Source organism: Octodon degus, unplaced genomic scaffold (genome assembly GCF_000260255.1).
Source record: "Octodon degus isolate 3935 unplaced genomic scaffold, OctDeg1.0 scaffold00086, whole genome shotgun sequence".
In the NCBI taxonomy this organism is placed as follows: domain Eukaryota; kingdom Metazoa; phylum Chordata; class Mammalia; order Rodentia; family Octodontidae; genus Octodon; species Octodon degus.
In genome coordinates this window covers 746,119-760,895 of record NW_004524662.1, presented here as the reverse complement: position 1 = coordinate 760,895, position 14,777 = coordinate 746,119, and the positions used below count along the sequence as shown (strand labels likewise).

At 38.3% G+C, this 14,777-nt stretch overlaps 1 pseudogene; it reads left to right on the top strand.

Annotated features, from left to right (window-relative positions):
- Window positions 1-14,197, top strand: part of LOC101574938 — a 103,351-nt pseudogene extending 89,154 nt beyond the window's left edge.
- The last annotated feature ends 580 nt before the right edge of the window (window positions 14,198-14,777 follow it).

The following is a 14,777-nucleotide window of genomic DNA, read 5'->3' as shown; positions in this document are numbered from 1 at the left end:
AGAGAGAGAGAGAGAGAGAGAGAGAAAGGCAGAGACAGAGACAGAGACAGAGACAGAGACAGAGACAGAGACTAAGACCCAAAGGGAAACCCCAAACATTTGAATGGCCTAAAGAGCTAATCACATCTCTTGGGGTCTGTTTCCTGTCATCAGTAAGTTGAAAGGTTTACTCACATATATCTGATGTCCTGCCCAGCTCTTGGCATTTTGGAGTTCTGGGTAGTGAATTGACAGTAGTTTTCCTCTTCCTGAGTATTTGCCCTTTGAACAAATTCTCTCTCTTGATTCTTCATCTCTGTTTACCCCTGGCTTTCCAATCCCTTTTTCTTGGACTCCCTTTCTTCCTCAATTTCCTGAAATTCTATTTTCTTTTCCATATTTTTTGTAGTCTCTTTGTTTTCTTACATTTTTCTGCAGATGCTGTGCATTAGAATTCTCTATAGGTACAAGATCAGTAGAAAACATATGCATAACTAAGCAAGGGGATTTATTAGGTAGGTTTACAAGATCAGAAGCACAAGAATCCATAATGGCTGGCTGCATACTGAAGAGCCAGAGGAGCCAGTGGATACTCAGCCCAAGAGTACAGAAGTTTCATAGTAAAAGAGACCAAAGAACCACTGCCCTTCCAAAGTCAAAGTTCTGGAAGCTGCCTGGAAAGGTGCAGATGCCAGTTTATGTTGGAAGGCTGGACCGACTGGTCCAAAGGCCACTGTGAAGACTAGAGCTCCTCCATAATCAGGAACTCTTCCTTTTCCTTTTCCTTTTCTTTTTCTATTCCACCCAGATTACAGTCTATATGTTAGTACTGTGAACATCTGGGAAGGTCTTCTCCTTCAGTTTTCTGACCTACATGGCAATTACCCACAGCATACCCAGAAATGTGCTCCACTCATCTTCTGTGCATGTCCTACTCCAGTCAAGTAGGCTAACGTATCATGATTGGTGGTCACAAATAGGTGGGTTTATGGGGAAAAAATAAAATAGAGGAAAAAAAATAGGTGGGTTCTAATCTCATAACCACACATTATTTAACTGGCATGGTAGGACTTTAAAGACTTAAAACATTTTCACAAACTATCCCTTCTTACCCTCTCTTATTAACTTCGCACCTCTTCTTTATTGCCAGTTCTCAGGGCTGACAACAAATTGCTGTTGAACAAATGTAAAGAGAGTAAGGATTTTTTAAGAAAAATGGTGACTGTACTGAGAATGTCCATCAATTTTTTAAAAAATATCAGTTACTGCATAGAATTTTCACCTTGACTAACTATATACTGACATCTGTATCTAAGCAACTACATCTAGGACAGCAATGTGTTATACAAAAGCCATGCTTGAATACCTGTCATCTTGGCCTTCTAACTGTGTACCATTTCTAATGTCATAACAATTATTACTATACTCTTTAAAATAAATGTGTAACAAGGTAAGAGAAGAAAAAAAGAGACAATAACAAAAATTTAAGGTTCTTGAAAGCAAGTGGTAATATTTAATCATATGTCCAATCTTATACAACTATATCTGTTAATATGAGCAATGGATTTGATGATAAAAATAGACAATATTTCAACTATTGTTAATCAGCCACTCTTGGTTTGAAAATCTGTAACATATGTATTGTTGTATGTTACCCTGTTTCCATCTTTGTTTCTGATTTTTGTTCTTGCTTTTGTTTTTACTCTTCAAAATAAAATTAAATTAAGTTTAAAAAAAGAGTAGTATAAGCAGGCATTTTGTAAAGTAAATAAAAGGTTTTTTTTTAAATCACTATCTTCACAAAGGTGCAGTATGTTTTCAGGATATTCTAACTTTATCAGATTCCTTTGACTGCTGTAACAAATTAGCCCAAACATAATGTCTTAGGACAACTAAATTTTATTCCTTCACAGTTCTAGACTGCAGAAGTTCAGACTCAAGGTGCTCACATCCATACACCTAAAGCTGTAGAGAAGTGTTCTTTCTTCCTGTCCTTGTTCAGCTCCTAAGAGCACCTTTCATTACTTTCACAATCTCCACACATCCTCTTTAGGAAGTGTGGCCTTGTGCCTTCTCCTTGCCGTGCACAGACTTTAGTGATAGACCTTAGGATCCACTCCAAATCCCAGATGATTTAATATTGAGCTCTTTATTCTTTATCTGTCAATGCACTATTTTCAAGCAAGGTGACATAATGAGGTTCTGGGTAGATATGAATTTTCATTGCCCGTACTGAACCTGTTTCTCTGGCCATTACTGAAAATGGCTCCATTCTAAAGAGCCAGAATCTCTCTCCCAGACATACCTGATTGCTTCAGGGCTCCCACTTCCATAATAAGTCTTAACTCCTCTACTTATAATGAAAACACACCCTCTTTTGAAGTATCCACCATAGATATCTCATCCTCTCCTTGTGTTTATTCATTAAGAGATTTCCAGGTTAGATTTAAAACAGCATTGACTAAATTAGTTAAGTGATGTTTCTTTTTTCAAAGTTCAGACCTATTTTTATTTTTTTTATATTTTTTATTTTATTGAGAAACAAATATCAATGAGACAGTTTCAAAGCTGATTAATAGGACAGTTTCAATAATTAATACATTGTAGATTGTTATCTTCTTAGTCGTTATCCACAGTACAAGAAGCAGACAGGATATCCTGTCCAAACACTATTAGTACAAATCTTTCTTCTCATTAAATTAAGCAAAAGTAGCTGTATATCTATCCTAATTATTCTGTATATGCAAATACAAAATGGTCCTTCTTTTGTATCCCTTTTTTTTGTTTAGTCCTGTCAGAGGTGGGTATTTTATTGGTATCTAAATACTACAGGTGCTTGAATTCAGCAAAACAATCCAACACTGTCCAGCAGTCCATAGTAGTAGAGGGTTATCCTTAGAAGTTATTGACTTGAGCCTTTTATAGCTCATTGTATTAATATGGCTTTAATTTATATACCTCATTTTTATACTTTTCTGTTGGATAGTTAAGACCAAGATAAAGCAAGACTTATATAACAAGAAATGTAACTTTTGTATCTGATAAGGTCAGTAAAGTCCCCGCAGGATTTTTCCTGTAACCCTGTACTGCACTTTGTAGATCCTTTGTCAGTGTCAGCCATGTGGATGAGTCATGGCCATTGCTTGACCAATTTGTTATGCGAGTGTGTTGGTTGAGGGCTGTGTCTGATTATCTGAGCTTACCAGCTATTGCTCTATGTTCTCAGGTTAAAGAGGTAGAAATGAAGCATCAGCCACTATTCTCTGAAAGTCCTACAGATTAGATGCAAGGGAAACACTGTCCTGGTATAGTTCTACCACTTCTCCTTATATACCTTCTTTCATAAATTAACAGTGTATTTTCTAAGCCTTGTGCAATTTTTCTGTGATTTTCCCACTTTGTCCTTCAGACCTTGATATTTTCAACTTCTCCCACCATTGTGTAAAGCATTAGTTTTAAGTTCTTAGTCCATAACATTTACAAATGTTCTATTTCCCTGATTAAATCCTAATACACATAGAAGAACACCATTTTCCACTGGAAGGTAAATTCTATAAAGTAAAGTCTTTAACCTTTCTTACTAATACCCATTATCTCAGAACAGTGCACAAACTAAGATCAATAAATAAATGAATACATAAGAAGGAGAACAGTTTGAAAATGTTGACTTCCATTTCATGCAGATCATTTATTTGTAGATATCCTCTAGGTAGCAGGTATCTGAAAGAGAGCTGGGGTAGGGGTACAGAAACATGAGATGTCAGCATAAAAATAGAGTTATGACTACAACAATGCACAGAATGCTTCTGGATTATGGTCATGGGAGGGAAGAACCCTGAGGAACATCACCTTCAGTGATGCTCAGAGAAATAAGAGAAAATTCAAATAAAAGAATATCAAGGAGAGAACACTAAAAAGGAGCGCATATTGACATTGTCAAGTGCTAATTACAAGTGGATAATACCTGAATTGTATTCATTTATCTGGGAATTTTCTTACTCTTAATTTCCTGTTGCTATAACAAGACCAGAGTTTGGGTAACTTTTTTTTAAAGACAGGATCTCACTATGCAGTTCAGGCTGGCCTTGAGCTTACTTTGTAGTCCAGACTGGTCTTGAACTCTCAACAATCCTCAACATGGTTCTAGCAAAGTTGCTTAAATTCACAGCAGAAAGGGAGCAGATAAGTAGGTTCCTGAAGAAGAAAATAATATGTCAGGGCAGGCTCCTTTTATAAACACCTTTTCTGGCAAAGGGAATCACCTCTCTTGAGAAAGGCATTCATCCCTTTTAACAGTTTAATCACCTTGTAATGCCTCCACATGCCAAAGCTGCCACAATGGCAATCAAATTTAAATCTGCGTTTCATAGGGAACTGCATCAGCCACCAAGAGAACAGGATGGCCTCAGTAAGAGCAGTTTGATAATAAATAAGTGACAAGTGTTGATTGATCTTTCCAGAGGATTACTAGTCCAGAATAGAATAAAAATGAGATGAAATGGTAAATCAAAAGCACATAGGGTCAATGGAACGGTAGGATTTTTCTAAGATATGAGGCAAACTTAAGCCCCCCCATCACCACATAATGACACATGACATCTAACAGAACACAGACAATTGAGCTGAAAGTTTTCATTTATTAGCTGTAGACATTAATTTTAAAATATCTTCCTTGCTTCATTGTCTTCATTGATTAAATGGTGATAGTAATGGTCCCTGCATATGCTTGTGAGAAGTAAATAAAATGTATAAAAAGCTTTAGCATTGTGCCAACTAGGCAGATCGATAAATGCTAGTTTATGAAATACATGTCAAGGATGAAGAGCATATAGAAAGCAAAGTGAAATGCAGACAAAAGGGGGGCTATTTTGCAAAGGACAGTCCCTGAGAAAGTCAAAGGTCAAGAAACCCAGATCAAAGTGTGGGGGAATTTACCTTAAAAAGGAATATGCTTCCTAACAAGATGAGAGGAGGAAGGAAGAGAGAGGTTGAATGCTAATTAACTTGTGGACTGGAGGGAATTAAAAGCAGAGAGGTTCTACCTCATAGATGAACTGTTTTTTTTTCTGTGAAATAAGATCTGAGGTTCAGCCACATCAAGTTAAGGAAAGAGGATGAAGGAGCTTACTTGAAGGAGTGGTACTGGTTTAAAACAGCAGTTATGAACAATAGTGGAGGGAACTGTACAGGGACCATCCAAGGTTTTTAAGACAAGATCATGGAGCAAGTATGAGATAAGAAACAATACTTGTGGTGGGAACAACCCCATGCAGTTGGGGACTTTCTCTAGCTGCCCCCAGGCAGCTTGCACTTTGAGTTGGAGAAGGTAAGTGGTGAATTGGTCAGTGATCAGGATTTCCTAGGTCACTGTAGAAATGGACAATGAAGAAAGGAAACTAAGGCTACTAGCAAAAATGTTTAATGCCATGACTCTTGGGTACAGTCAGAAGGAACATTTCGGCTCATGTTAGCCTGCTCCAAAATGTGGTAGGATAAGGAAACACTATTTGGAAAAATTGGTGCTTGTGTTTAAGGAATGCATTTTGTAAAGGTCCTCATTCCTGGTGCTCTACTTTTTTTCCAAGAATGTGTCAAGCTTCAAGTGTATTCCTTAGTGCCAAAGTTTCTAGTGACTCTTCTGCACCTTGTTCATTTCTCCACACTGGTAAACAGGCAGACTATCTCTATGGCCACTGTCATTGTATACCATTCTGCCGGTTCCACACCAGCCAACTGGTTATCCTTGATCTAAAATCAAGCCAGCTGCCACTAATTTCAATACCCTGTCATAGTCTCAGTACTCTGGAGAGAACAGTGCACAGACACTTTCTATTCTTGTGATCCCCAGAACTTTCCTGTGCCCCCAACCTCATGATACCTCCAGGAATCTCTTCATTTTCAGTTATCTATTTCCTTTCAAAACACATCCTCTCAACCCTTAGAGAATAAGTGAGGGAGTCATTCACACACCTTACAGAAGCAAGGCATCAGTCTGTTTCATAGGTGAGCTAGGGAGGAAAAGAGGGAGAAATAAATACTAGCTATCATGAAAAGAAAATATTCTTTCATACTGCAGGAAGGGCTATACTTGGTTTGTATACTATATAGTGATACCTTGGTACTCCTGATTAATTGATGCTTGCAGGTACGAGAACCAAAAGTAACAAGTACTAAACACATTATTTTGGCTGGAAAGTAGAGCAAGTCATGAAGTAACTGATGCTGACATGTTCTAGCTTGTTCATCAAGTACCAAATGAATGACAAGTACCAGGATAAAATTTTTGTCTCAAAATATGTCAAGTACCAAGTTACACAAGCTTCAAACCATTCAAGTACCAAATTATGACTGTACTGTCTGAGAACAAGGATATATATTGACTTAAGAAAAGGACATAGTTTCACTAATTGTTAGAAAAGACTGAATCATTTATATTCAAAACATACACCTTTTGATACGGCAGAGATGAAAGTTATTATACTAGGATTGATGCTATTAATCATTTTTTGGTTCCTATGGTAAAATATTTAAAGGTTATAGGTTAGGCCTTAAGTATTCCCAAATTCTCATGTGTTCAGAAGTGGGGTCCTTGGAAGGTGGTTGCATTGTGGGGGAGCTATGCTCGTCCATAGGTGGCTGCATGTGCTGTTAGGAACTCTAGGCCAGTAGGAGGATGTGAAGCCCTGAGGACATAGCCTTCCTGCTCCCACTGACTCCTGGCTGCTATAGGTTGAACAACTTTTTTCACCATCGCGTTCTGTCGTGCTCTGTCTGTCTTGGCATCAGCTAGCCGTGGGTTGAACGCTCTGAAACTGTGAACCAAGATAAATTTCTCCCGCCTAAGTTTTGAACATCAGGTACTCTGTTCCAGTGACAAGAAAACTGACTGATACATTGAGGAAAACAAATCAGTTTCAAAAATACAGTCCATGGGCAGCTAGTTTCATTTTCATGAACGTGTGGGAAGGCAGAACAGAGTGGCAGAGACAGTGGAGTGTGTTAGAGCTGCTCACCTCGAGAAAGTCAAGAAGCAGAGGAGAAAGAACCAGAAAGCAAGGGGTTGGGAACACATATCTTCCCCAAGTCACACCCCTGTGATTCTCACTGTGATCCATGGTCCCCAAGGAGGCCTTACATCCTCATAGCCCTTCTAGTGATGAGCCAAGATGAATTAATCACTTCCCAAAAGCCCCTCAGCTGGCCATTGGGAGACATTTTAGATCCAAATCATGACGTGTCAATGACTTCTTCATCCTGTTCATTGATTCTAGGAGGGGAAGCCATAGATAGTTCATTGTTTTCCTGGGAATAACAATAAACTGTGCATGTCAGCAGGACTTAAACAAGCTTGGAAAAAGGTTTGGTCTTCCCAATTATATTACAAGACTCTTTCTACAGATTTATTCTTCTTTAAAACTTTGCTGGGATTTGTATCTAGTTGGGGTTTTAAAAAAATGTTTTTGTGGGCTGGCGAGATAGCTCAGTGGTCTAAAGCACCTGCTTCAGCAAGCATGAGGGGATCTTGGTTCGATCTCCAGCACCACATGCCATGCCAGCCCCACCCCCAGGGTGGGCTGAGCTGACCATTAAAAAAAAAGAAATAAATAAAGGAAACATTTTTTAAACAAATGTTTTTGTGACAATTTTATTCAAAAAAGCCAAATCCTAGAAACAACATTCATGTCCAGCAATACACTAATAGATATTTTAAAGGAAATCCAACTTTAATATCTATGAATAAACATAAAAAGATTAACAACATGAAAATATCAAATAATACACAAATGGTCTCAAACTTACAATGCTTCAATTTAAAGTTTTCATTTTCACAATAATGGGAAAGCAATACACATTCAGTAGAAATGCTGTCCATGAATTTGGACAGCAGAAGTGAGCCCAGCTCCCAGCCAACATGTGATTGCAAGAATAACAACTTGTACTCTATCCCCTATTCTATTCCTATACTTGCATCTAGTTCTTGTTTGATACAAACAAATAATGTAATGGACCACAGTGGTGTTAATGATTCAAATATTCAAGTACCTTCTCAAATAAAGTAGCAGTGGCCTCAAAAATTATCCTTTAGATGCACTGTAAAGATTTCGTTTTTCTTTCTTCCTTTCTTTCTTTCTTTTTTCCTTTCTTCCTTTCTTTGTTTGTTTCTTTTTTTTTAATCACTTAATTAAAGAATCTCAATGGTATTCTAAAAGTTATAGGCTCCAAGGAAGCCAAATCAAGCTTTTATGCACCTGTCAAAAACAGGTGTTAGCAACAACGTACATAATGACAATGATCTAAAATTATTCTTTGATCTGATTCTCCTCCTGAAGATCCACACTTTTGTTCCTTCACACCTCATTGCTCTCTTCCTCCAGAACGTATACTTACCCCAGGCATTGTCTGACAAGTGCTAGCGATAATTCACCCTTTCTTCCTAGTACCTAAGCTCACACTTTATTAGTGCTGCAGTAGCTTGAGTAGCTATAGCTATAGCAAACCATATCATCAAGGCTAAATTAAAAATTTAAGTCCTTCCAGCCATCAACTGAAACACAACAGTGTAAGATCTAACTTTCCCTTTTGAAGTTCTCAATGTTAAAATCTCCCCCTGGTGGATTTTAAGAGTATGTGTTTCCATGAATAGAATGGAATAGAATTTTCTCAGAGAATAGGTGCTGGCATTTTGCAGGACAAAAATCAAATCTTTGAATCTCTAAATTTAGAGAGAAAAGATAGAAATTATTCAAAAGTTTGTATCAAAAATTTCTAATACTAACATAGAATATTTGGTTTGCTCTAGCCATAAGTGCAATGAAGGCATTCTTATGTTAATTTCCCAAATTGTTTAGAGACATAAAGCTTCTGTTAGGAAAGAATATTGCCCCTCCTTCAGTGAACCTGAGTGATCATCTTTCTTCCCGATGTCATTCAAGTCAAGGCAGATCCAAGTGGAAAGCCCCTAGACCACTTGGACCATGCACACATTTGCTTTTGGGAAGGGGAATTCTTTTAATTGATTTAACTTTGTTCAGCAGTGCTCTTTCTGCCTTTCCTGGGAATACACTGCAGCTGTAATCTTGCAGAGTCAGTATAAATTTCAAAGCAGCTCTTGCTCTCTCACCTTCTCTGTGCAGTGGCTCTACTGACCACCTGCATGGTGGGTCATGCTGGCTACAGTAGGGCAAAAGGTAAAGAATGACAAGAGCACTGGGACAAAGAAGTAAAAGCTCCCCAGAAATACCGATGCAAAAGATGGTGCAAAGCTGTATTTTCTTTGGCACAGACATTCCGATGGATCATCTTATAGATTTTTTTAAATGACATTTTGTTATGGTTATTTTTTTCTGAACAGTTTATTCAGAACTTCTAATTAGGGATGACTTTGTTACTTTAAGTGACTAGTTAACATAAGTGAAGGAGACAAATGGAAGAAATTTTGTTGGATACATTGAGGAATGCAAGAAATGGGAAAGCGACTTAGATTTGCTATTTGTGTAATTTCTTAGTATTAAAATAACTCTTTGAGTAAGTTTCATGGGTGATACAATCACAGAAGTAAGACAGTGATTAAGAGAACAAACTGGATTAGATTGCTGGAATCCAATAGAATCCAATAAGGCTTTGAGTATTAGAGGTTTGTGACTTGAGCCCACTTTTTAAGTTCTCTGTGTCTTGGTTTCTTAACTTGAAAAGTGAGTGTAGTCAATAGAAACTTCTATAGTGTTCAGTTAGACAAGTTAAAGATTCCAAAACTGTGAGTAGAACGTACTTAGCATACATGGCTCATAGCTTTTGCTGTTCAATTTCAGATACTAATAATCTCATTTTCAGACATTCTTTTAAAAAATCCTTTCTAAATTTTAATGTGACTATCTCATTCAATTTAAAGTCCTTTGTCCCTGAATAGTAATGAAGAGGAAAATGCTTGACTTTTTATTTCTTTATATTATTTTTCATTTCTTCCTCACTCCTTCTGCCTTTTCCTTCTGCAAGAGAGAGGCAGAACAATCCCAGCTGGGAACAATTTTCCTTAGCAAAGTGATGAAATACACTTCAAGGCTTCTGTCGGGGCTTTCTCAGGGAGACTCCTTCAGAAGGCTGGCTGCCATCACTCCTGCTCCTGGCTGGAGAACTCCCACTGTGTCACTTCCTGGGCATGCTCAGCAACCCCACATTTCCCCCCTTGCCAAGTTCCCCACTCAGCTAACCCTGTGCTGCTCAGACTTTGTACACAGATGTCTCAGAAGGGCTCTCACCTGTCTACCTACGAGGCCGAATGTTCCACCCTCCATCTCTGGAGTTCACTCCATCACCCAGAGTAATTCCAGTTCCTTGTTTACTTTTAAGTTTTCTGGGCCAGAATCAGGCTTCATCTGTGTCTTCTCTAAACCTAAAGGAGTACTACTATGTTCTCAAGGTGGTTTAATAGAAACCCCTACATTTGACTGACAATGTAAGCAGCCTCTTCCATCTTCTATGACAAGGAAAATACAAAGCACTCTGGAAGCTCTTCCTAGAGAAGTAATTTCTCTCTCCCCTCGTTACTCTTACATGTTGATGGGGTTGTGGGTAATGGGTTGTAAGAGGTAGGGTAGCACTTAGAGAATATGGACGCATTTTCTATCTATGCTTGTCAGCTTGAGAGCTTGGACGTCACGTAGGAAACCTCAGCAAAGAGAAAAAATGTTACGTTGAGCTCAAACTGTGCCTGTATAACATTTTTACAAATGAGTTATTTGACTCAGTGAGTGCAGGGGTTAGATTCCTTAGGATACCAACAGAATGGGTAGAGTTTGATATGATTTCAATTGAAGTGTCTATCACTGTAGAATTATTTTAGTTGGGAGTGTGTCATGTACCAAACTTAGTGCACCATGTTCAATTACAGACCCAACTAAATAGATAGGAGAAAAGTGAAAGGGTAAGAAAAACACGCAGCAACTACTCAGGGAATATTTCTTAGAATGAGTGACTGACTGCCAGATCTGTTAAGTTTCTGAGCAAAAGGCAAAAATGGATTTCTTAAAGTCTATTGACTAACTAAAAAACAATGTTACATTGTAATCTATATTCTGTAAGTTATTTCATAATAGTTTAAATACTTACATAATGCTTACGACAGACTAGGCAATCTTCAAAACACTTTACTATGTTTGTTCCATTTAACAGCCCTATAATGTAGATGCAATATTGTCTTCATTTCATGAATGAGGAAACTGAAGCACAAAGAGATCAAACACCTGCATAAGGCTAAGTAAAAGGAACATATAACCCAGAAGTTGGGTACTAAAGTATAACACTGTCTTTTCACAAACATCTTCTTGCAATTTACTTAACCAATTCCAAGAGCTGGCCAGTGCAGACTCAAGCATCCCCCAGGGGCCACTTCTCCATGGAGACAAGAACTGCCAAGAAAATAAAAGGCCACTCTAGCCCCGTTCCAGTTTCTTTTACCACCTTCTGCCAGGGACATTTTGTTTGCTGTTTAATTTTCATCATAATATGTTAATTTCTAAAATAAATGTATTAGTGTTTTCTGATAGTAAAAATAATTAAGAAGGAAATAAATCAGCAAATGCCTCATTTAATAGGCCAGACACGTATGGTGTCTTTGAGTCTTTGCTTTTGGTAAAAATGTTTAAAGATTTTATTGCCTTTATCTTATTTAAAAGACAATATACACTCATGGCTGAAAAAAAAAAGTAGAAAAATCTCTATGAGAGAGCAAAGACACCCTCCATGGCCCAAGTGCCTGGTGATTGCCACTGTCAATATCTTAGTCACTGTGCTTTCAGTATTGTGCACATGTGTATTCGTTTGAGATGTATATGATGTGTACGTGTGCGTGTGCAACAACTTTTTTGCATAATACTTTGCTTTTCACCTGAAGGAAAAGAAAAATTTCAGTTTTGATCAGAGTTTTATTTTAGGAAAGAATTCCATGGTTGGTTTGACACTCTCTCTATCTTCCCAATGGCCTGGATTAAATACTGATAAGTTTAAAGTTCTCCCAAAGGCCCAACTATTTCGTTTGGTTTACTTACCTTGCCAGTTATATATCAAGTTTATAAGCTATGAAATAAAATATATCCTATCTTCATTATGACTTATGAAGACAAAGTCCAGTTCAGACTCCTAGCACTCTTCAAGAGTTCTGCCATGCAACTCGCCCCCAGCAGCAGCCCACCCCATCTCCATCTCCAGACTCATCTCTGCCTTCATAGTGAGCAGCCTACTGTGCAGTAGGCTAGGTTCTCAGCCTCCACAGCCAAGCCCATATCTCAGCTGCTTCAGCCTCCCCTATATAGTGAGCTCCTGGCCTCTCGTTGGGCCTAGAAGTATTGGTACCATCAAATAGTCTAGTCATGCTGGTCTTAGAAGTGAATTTGGGGCTGCTGGGTAGGGATGTTTTGTGCCTCTAGGAGTGTGATCTCGGGTCTAACTTAGATGGGGTCACAGGCTCAGAACCTTGCCTGGTGGGTGAGAACACTGCTAAATCAAAACCTTCATGTGTCCCCTATAGGCAATGCTGATTGAAAAGAATCATGACTTATTTATACTAGAAGTGTTCTCTATGTTATGACCTAGCTGCACAGGCAAGTGGGGTAGGGAAGATGGAATTTAACTTCACCATGTGCCTGATCTCCATAGCTGCAGAAACACGGTGGCGTTCCACATGCTGCTGCTTCTGGCTGGAACAACCACTCAGACATAAGCTCTTTCCCTTTCAACCTCTTCAGGGCCATGCCAACACCATGTTCTGTTCTTCATTTTGGGTCTAAATACTGTCAGATATGCCCCTTCTCCAGCATTCCAGAGCCCTTCACCCCTCATTTTCTTAAATGTCTCACTAAACTGTAACCTCAGAACCTTGGTATGTATCTCTCATTCTCTTAACCTCATTCATGATACTCAATAAATATTTGTTAAATTAATGAATAAATATTAGTGTGTAAACAAAACACACATCATTCAAAATCAACTATATACAATTATAGAATTACGACAATTCTACTTACATATTCCGTAGTCTGAGTTTCACTTCCATATTCAATGAAGTATTGACTGATCCATAAACCCAACAAAAGGTAATAACTTTCTACTGTCACCATGGGCCAAGTGTTCCCACCTAGATTGCCCTATCTTGTGAATCCTCTTTCTGACAGGGAAGAAATCATGCTGCTTCACAGAATGTTCCTCATTGCCAATAAATAATGTTATTCCATGCCATGTGGAGAAAGCAGAGCAGGGGCAGGATCTGTCATTGGGTAGCTGGAGGCCACCCAACCTCAGAAGAATAAAGTGAGCTTGCAACCCAATAGTCCACAGACACACCCAGAATTTTGCATTTCCAATCTTTCAGGTTTTTAATCCTTTCAAAGTTGATTATCATGATTACCTAGCATAGAACAGTTCCAATTTAACTAGAAAAAGAAAGAAAACTCAGCCACCTTTCATCCATGGAAAATAGTGATTAGGTTTGTGGAACCCATGTGTAGATTCTTCCTGCCTCACTGTATTTAGGTCTGGAACAAAGTGGCAGGTCCTTAATGGCAAGTGGCCTAAATGTGTAGTTTTAATCTATAAAACTGGCTTTTGTTTCCTATCCAGCCCTAAGGAGGAGCCCATGTTCTTTTTTTACTGGTGGAACTGATTGACAGATACAGCCCATTGCAAAAGAACAACCATATCTTAAGGAATAGGTGATTTGCTGTAAATATTTAAATGTTCTGCTGAAACTCAAGCATGAATTGAGGCATCATGTGAAACAAAAATATGGTTTTGTGACTTTGGAAGCATCATTTTGATTTCTGCTATAAAGTCACAACAGATTTTGACAAAATTTTTGAAACTATGTGCTATCTATAATCATTAACTAACAGAGACTTTATTACAAAAAAATATGTTACTGATAAGGATGATTTAAAGTAATGCAGATAACAACATTTAAAGTAATACAGGTAACTACTTTTGTTTTATTTTTATTTACCCATTAACAATAATGAATGCTGAATTCTTGTTCTTAGAAATATTATTTAGCAATAGATGATCCATAGGGAAGGATGTGCGCTGTTACAGTAAATATGTCTTTTCTGAAAGCACAGAAAAGACTGTATCCTGCTGTTTCACAGAAGAGGCAATAGGAAAATCAGCAGGCCTAGAAGAATTTGCTGAGATTGGTGATGAACTGAACCCCAGGCTGCCAAGGCTGCTGTGAAGTGATTGGGCATTGCTGGGAAGTGAAGTCTAGGACTCCTCCTTGGCCCTGTAGTCACTCTGCACCCCAGGAACTTTCTCTTTAGGCTGCTATCATGCTAGCTGCTTCATGGCAAATGGTCCTAAAGTCCTTTATTCTCCACTTTGGGTCATATTGCTGAGTCGTGCTTGGCCCTTCTACTCAGCTTGGTCCCATCTGCCCAGACAGGTGTTTGTAACATGATGCCCCTGCAAAACATGTTGCAGGAAGTGTCCTCTTTAATCCTTGGCCCTAACTAGTCCTTTTCTCTGGGCATAGAAGAGCTCACTTGAGGATTACTACCAGTTTTCATTAGAAAAACCACATTACTAATGATTTTAACAGAAGCAGATTTGAAGCACCTGATAATTACAATTTGACCAAACCAACTGAGACTCGGGACTGCAATTAAAAAGAAATGATCATCTATGTATAATGGCTTTCACATGGCATGGTGCTATTAAATAACCATCATTAGCTACTAAAGCATGTACCACCCATTTTCCAGAGCCTTTTCTCTGCCAAGAAATTTAAGACCGAGAATGATCAATGAATGAATCAT